The sequence below is a fragment of the Pipistrellus kuhlii genome, unplaced genomic scaffold (genome assembly GCF_014108245.1).
Source record: "Pipistrellus kuhlii isolate mPipKuh1 unplaced genomic scaffold, mPipKuh1.p scaffold_m20_p_1, whole genome shotgun sequence".
NCBI classification, from domain to species: domain Eukaryota; kingdom Metazoa; phylum Chordata; class Mammalia; order Chiroptera; family Vespertilionidae; genus Pipistrellus; species Pipistrellus kuhlii.
Genome location: NW_023425404.1, coordinates 27125797 through 27132527, shown reverse-complemented (window position 1 = coordinate 27132527; position 6731 = coordinate 27125797).

The following is a 6731-nucleotide window of genomic DNA, read 5'->3' as shown; positions in this document are numbered from 1 at the left end:
TATATTATATACAAAAAAGATAAAGGTCATTTGGATCGATTACACTTTTTGATAGAGGGTGTAGAGAAATTGGTAGATAACAACATAGTGAAAACCCACCCAAAGACATCAACAAGTAGCTCTACATCTAAACCATCACACTTAGTTGAAAGGCATTTTCCAGAACAAATGAAAAGGGATATAGGAAAAACTAAATCCAGGAAATGCCGAGTTTGCTACAAAAAAGGTGTTAGGAAAGAATCTACATACTGGTGTCCGGATTGTAAGGTAGCAAGCAATATGTACCAACAATTGTTTTAAAATATATCACACGGAAGTTGAGTTTTGAATTTTTACATCTATATTTCAATTTTTTAAACTCAATATTTCTATTTTATTTGTGTGCTTTTGTTTATTGTTCTGTAATTGTTAAGTTTTTTTATATTTTTTATTGTGTATCAAAATAAAAAATATATATTTTTTGTAGTCTTTATAATTGTTTGTAAAATTTATAATTTTTTAATTTGATGTTTCCATTTTTTTGTTGCTATTCTTTTCTATTTGTTTGTAATTTTGTATTTTCCTTTCTGCATAAAAAAAATAGTAATATGAAATTACATACTCCGGGTGTGACGTACTGACACATCCTAGTGAAAGAGTATGCGCCTGTTATATGTTGCGTAATTAAAAAGGGAATTCCCCGGTTAACAGGTTAATGATTAAGCATCCTGTCTGGTTGCATAGGGCACAAAGCCTGGAGATCCTGCCCAGGCTAGGGCAGAGGCGAAAACAAAGAAAAGCGGGAAAGAATGGCTTGGAGACTAGAGGCAATGCTTGAGCTAGGTCTCAAAAGTTGCGTTTACCTGGTGGACTAAAAGACGAAGGGAAGAAAGATACAGAACATACATGAAGAAACGTGGAGGTGAGAATCACCAGGGGATTCGGAGAGAGCCATAAGAAATCTGATGTGGCGGGGGCATGGATTGTAGGATATGGAGAGGCAAAGATAGGCCCGGGGATGCAAAGTTCGAACTCCTCGAATGGGCTTTATCCCCCAGGCTCTGGAAAACTGCTGCATGGCTTTAAGTAAAGGGGTAACAAGATTATTATGGCAGGAGTTTGGCAAGTAAACTAAAGAAGCAAGGATGGTTTGAATAAGAACAGGGGAGGGAGATGAACTAAGCACAAAAGGCTATTAGGTGAAATCAACAGGAATGAGTTCAGTTTGATGTAGGAAGTAGGAGGAGTCATTACAGAAAGAAGAGAACAATCCTTGTTAGTACATAATTCCTTGCACATGGCCTCACTGGGCTACTTCAGAAAGCTATAAGTTTACAACTGCAAAATTGTGACAACTAGGAAAAAATCATCATATCTGTATCAAATATGCTCCCAATATAAACATAGTGACAGTCAAAACAACTTTTTTTTAAATTGAAAACCTTTCAGAACACAACCTAATTTATACACCTGAGGAGCCTAATACGTGAGGACATAGACAATTCCAATTTGATTTTGTATTGAGTAGCTATGACCAGATTTCACTTCATTACTTACATTTAAATGCTCATCTCCAATAATAACAATCTTCACGTAAGAGAGCCCGTTTAAAGCCTTTGTAATAGTCAAAGTTATCTAAAAGGGAGACCTTTTCATCAAGGGAATTGAAGTCAAGCAAGGCTTCTTCCATACACTTGAATTAAACGCTTTCCCCTTTGCTTTGCAGAGTATCAATAACTTAAGACAGAAACAGCACATGGGAAACCTAGAAAACCATTTACACTCAACAGATATGTCCAGCTGAATTACTGGCTCCACCTCAGCAGAGGTTAAACATTACCAGGTGTAAGGAGAGGCTTTTGTTAAAAGACTGTTTCATATGACTTCATCTCACAGAGTTAAGGTTCGTGTATCTTTTATATCCCCCTACTGTGGAACGATTTCCCCCCTCCCCTATTCATTTCAGCAGCCCTGTCTTCTCCACTCTCTCTCCCCGTTTCATCCACCATTCCAAGAAAAGAATACTCATGTCTTTCTCTTTCAGCGTGCCACACTAAAACACTGGAACAGTCTTAGTTTATTTTGCTTCCTGCTTGAGATGATGTCATCACTGTATGCTCTAATCTAAAACTGGCAAATGCATAGTCCATATACCCATCACTCTCACCTTGGCCACAGCAGGCATTGGTTTAAAAAAAAAAAAAAAAACACAAAAAAACGTGTAGTTCTGCCTTCGAAGTTTTTTTCAATACATTCAAGGCAGACATTACAAATTGCTGGGAACAGGCATGTGAGGTAAAACCTAATTACCATCATTGTACGTGGGATCCTAGTCATGGGCTCCCTGTCTTGTCTAAATCTGTAGTTCTACCTTTGCAGCTTTGTAAGCAGTAGAGGTTCATGATATATTAGATTTTTAAAGACACACACACAACTTTCCTTAAGCTCAACTACAAACTCCTTATCAAACCAATTCCAAAATATGCCAGATATCTACCTCTACAAGCTTTTATTTTACTCCTTTCTTCTATTCTATTTGTTGTCCCTATCCCTCCTTCAGTCATGATACTGGTCATTGTTTCAAAAGGATGACCATTCTAAGAGCCTAACGGATCAATAAGACCGTTGATATTGTAAGAAACTTCCTGAACTAAGAATTTACTTTTGAAGAGACATTAATGTGCTTGTATCCATTTTAAAAGGAAATACAAACAAAGCACATCTCCCCTATTGCAGAGGGCTCCGTGCCCTTGGGATCCTCTCCTGGTGCTTGCTGGTGCCATAGACACAGGGTCTCCGGGCTTGCCTCCAGGGTCAAAATGGGAGGTAGAAAAATTAACAGTGGGAGAAGGGACTCAAAAATTCCTACATAATATCTGATTGCTGCTTCCTTTTAGATTCTGATTTACCCAAGCTGTATAATGGAGTATCAAAGAAGAGGAAGGAGTGAGGGAAGTTGGGGGTGGGAAGGGGTTGTTAGAGTGGGAGAGAAGACTAGCAAAGTGGAGGAGGGAGGCAAGGAGAGAAAAAGAGGGGTTAGGAAAGAATATGAGGTGCTCTACATGGATTTTCTAATTTAATCCTTTCCCCCCAGTGGGAAACTGAGGCTTAGAAAGCTTAGGCAATTTCCTTAACATCTCATAGCTAGCAAGTCATGGAGCAAGGATTTGAAATGAACCCAGTTGTCTGAATCCAGAATCTGTTGTTCCTACTAGGAGTAAAAGAAGCAAAACAGTCTGAAGAAGGTTAAATAAGCATTCTAGAGAAGTTTGAGCATCATTGGGAGTAGAAAAGCAGAGGTAATGCTATTTAAAAACTGAGAAATTGAAGGTACAAAGATTCTGGAGACTTTTCTAATGTAACTGGATTCTTTTCAGAGGATGAAACAGACTAATAGAGACTAAAAAATATCTCCTGAGTCAGAATAAGAGGGGAAACTCTTTCCTCCCAACTCAAAGAAATGTCTTCATAAACAGACTCTAAATAGTTGGAATGGGTTGGGGGCAATGGGAAGGGAAAGAGGGAAGGGGAATGGGTTACAGGGAAAAGAGAGGAATGGGAATGAATATTATAGTTGCTGCCCTCATAGAGTTCATTTCGAGTGTCACAGAGCCAGGAGCCTTCTCCTCCTTGGCCTCCTGAGTGGGGGTCAGGGAAGGCCCTGGGTTGAATGGGTGGGGATTCATTCAGGGAAAATGAATCAGATGATACTCCCTGTCTGGCTTGGCCTGGCTTGCCTGTGTTGGAACAAGTGTTCCAAAGGCAGGCATTCCACACAAGTGGCCACAGCACTCTGCATTCTTGGAAGGGACCATCATTTAACAGGAACGTGGATGGCTTTGTTATGTCTTATCTCTTAATCTGCAGTTGGAGGTTTTCCTTCCTTTTGCAGGTGCTCTCATTTCCTTCATTATTTGTTTATTAGAAAATCTTGTGGCCTTCCAAAGTCATTCTTATGCGAAGGAAGGTCGAATGTGATAACATATTTGTGTTGGCCAAGAGTGAGGACATAACAAATACCGAAAGTCACATAATCACATGTAACTGAAAGTAGTGCTTCGCGTGTAAACAAAGGCTCCCTGCCCCCCACAGTGGAGGTAATGAAAGCACAGAGAGAAGGCTGGTGCTACAAATGTGGTGGCTTGAGTGCTATGAAAGTTATAGCTGGAACTGTTTTTAAAGTTTAATTCAGGGACGGTATGGGTCAGATAACATTTCTCAAGCAAAAAGAGTGCCCAAGGAGCTTTAGGCTGGACCATGCTTTAGGTGTGGGAAATAAGGTCTCCAGTCATTGAAGCCGAGAGTGGGAGGGATGGGGATGGGGGGTGGGGTGGGAGGGGACAAAGCAAAACTGAGTGTGGTGAGCCACCGAAGAACCTGCCTTAGCCATGTCTCCAAAACTAAAGGTATGAGAAAGCAAAACAAGAGAGAAACCAAGCAGTCTTCTGGCCAAGCACTATTCAGATAACTTAATTTCTTACATAGCCTCTAACCATTAAGTAGACAGCATGGTCTACATTTCTGTGCGGTTATAGGATCTTAACATTGCTAGAACCAAAGAATCTCAGCGTGAACATTGATTTTTATCATTACTTCACCATGAAATAGAAAAGCAAACAAAAGTTGAAATAAATTATTGTCATATGAAAATGTCCTGTTCTTGCAATTCTAACTTTTTATTTATTGCCACCAGTATATTAAGGGTCATTCATATGAAAACTTTATTGTATAACCTGACTTGCTGTCAAGTATATTTAAGATAATAGTATAGGTCACATAAAATATGCAATATAATTAAAAAAAAAAAAAAAGAATGGTAAAGAAAAGTAAGGTGCCGAAACCAGTTTGACTCAGTGGTAGAGCATCGGTCTGCAGACTGAAAGGTCCCAGGTTTGATCCAGTCAAGGGCATGTACATTGGTTGCGGGCACATCTCCTGTAGGGGGTGTGCAAGAGGCAGCTGGTCGAAGTTTCTCTCTCATCGACATTTCTAGCTCTCTATCCCTCTCTCCTCCTCTCTGTAAAAAAAATCAATAAAATATATTTTTTTAAAAATAAAATAAAAAAAGAAAAGTAAGGAGGAGGGAAACTAAGGAACGGGGGCATAAACTGTAAGCAGGAAGGTGGCCAGTATATAGAGTATATACTGTGAAGTTCTATATACCTGCCAAGGGTTAACCACAATTTATTTCAAAGCTTTCTAACTGCAAACAGAAACAGGAGAATATGAACAGGTACACAGCTGATAGTACCCATGAGCTAAGAACAAACCAACTGTTTTGGAGAAGCAATGTTCTTTGTAGCAGTAAGAAAATTCTCCTGGGAGCCTCAAAAAAGGAGACCCTGTGTCATGTAACAAGCACTGCCCTAGACTCATTCATTCATTCATCAATTCTTTATTGAGCCCCTATGAAGAGCCAGCACTGTGTGAGGAGGTGGGGACCAGCGATGAGCAAGCAGACTGGTCCTGCCCTCATGGAGCTGAACATCTCCTGGCAGAGAAAGACACCAAGTCATCACATCAATTGACGTATAACCTTGGCCAGTTTGGGTCCGTGGACAGTGTCAGCCTGTTGACTGAAGGGTCCTAGGCTGGATTCCGGTCAAGGGCACATGCCTGGGTTGTGGTTTCAATCCCCAGTAGGAGGCGTGCAGGAGGCAGCCAATCAATGATTCTCTCTCATCATTGATATTTCTATCTTCCTCTCCCTTCCACTCTGTAATCAATAAAAATATATTTATTTATTTTTTAAATTGACCTACAAATACAACTATGGCAAGGGCCACAGTGCTAGGAGGACAACTAACAAGGAGAATCTAACTTCACAACATCCTTAGAAGTAAATTAGCATTGGTTTTCCTGGTGTTATAGGCAATTGGACAGACATGAGCAGAGCAAGGATGATGGGCCAGGTATATAATCTCATCAGGGCAGAAATCCCAGGATGCCTAGCAAAGGGAAAAACTGGGAAATCGAGAACCTCACCCGCAGGGTAACCTTTCCTCCCCTAGCATATTGATGCTCAGGCAGTTTGGATCCCTGACTTTTCATATTACTAGTCATGTGGTTTAGAGCCCCCCACCCTGACCTTTTCCTTCCCAAACATAACATCTAGACCTCAGTTGTATCTCAGCTTCAGACTCAGAAAAGCAGCAAGATCAGGTAAGTGATGCTGTGGCTGCCTCAGCACCAGCTGCATTGACTAAAGACCCTGGCCCAGGCTCAGGATGAAGGACCCAGAAAAATCTCTCCCTCAGGGGAGCATGCCCATACCATTACCTTTTTCCATCTAAGAGACTTCACAGGACTTGCAACCAAGGGAGCAGTGCGCAGTGGCAGCTTGTCCATGAACCTGTCTCCAAGGCCCCCTTTTCTCTGACTTCTTTGTGAGTCAATGCAGCCCAGCCTTGTCTCTCCTGATACTTCTTCTTTGCCCTTCTTGCCTCATTGTCCTAAGTATATTCTTGATGAGGTCAATAAATTCTTGCTACATGTTGTCTCTTGATTGAAACCTTTCCTTTAAGACAAAAACTGAGGTCTCTTCATCTTGCCACTAATACTGGGATTGTTTGGATCCCCAGTGTCTGCTTCACCTCCCGTGATACTTGCAGAGAAAAACACCAAAAGGAGTGTCTATGAAAGGCTTTGAAAAATTGCAAAGCACTATCCTATCTAATAAAAGAGTAACATGAAAATTAACCATCACTCTGCTATAACCAAAACCACATCCACCAGCCAATCAGGAGTGAGAA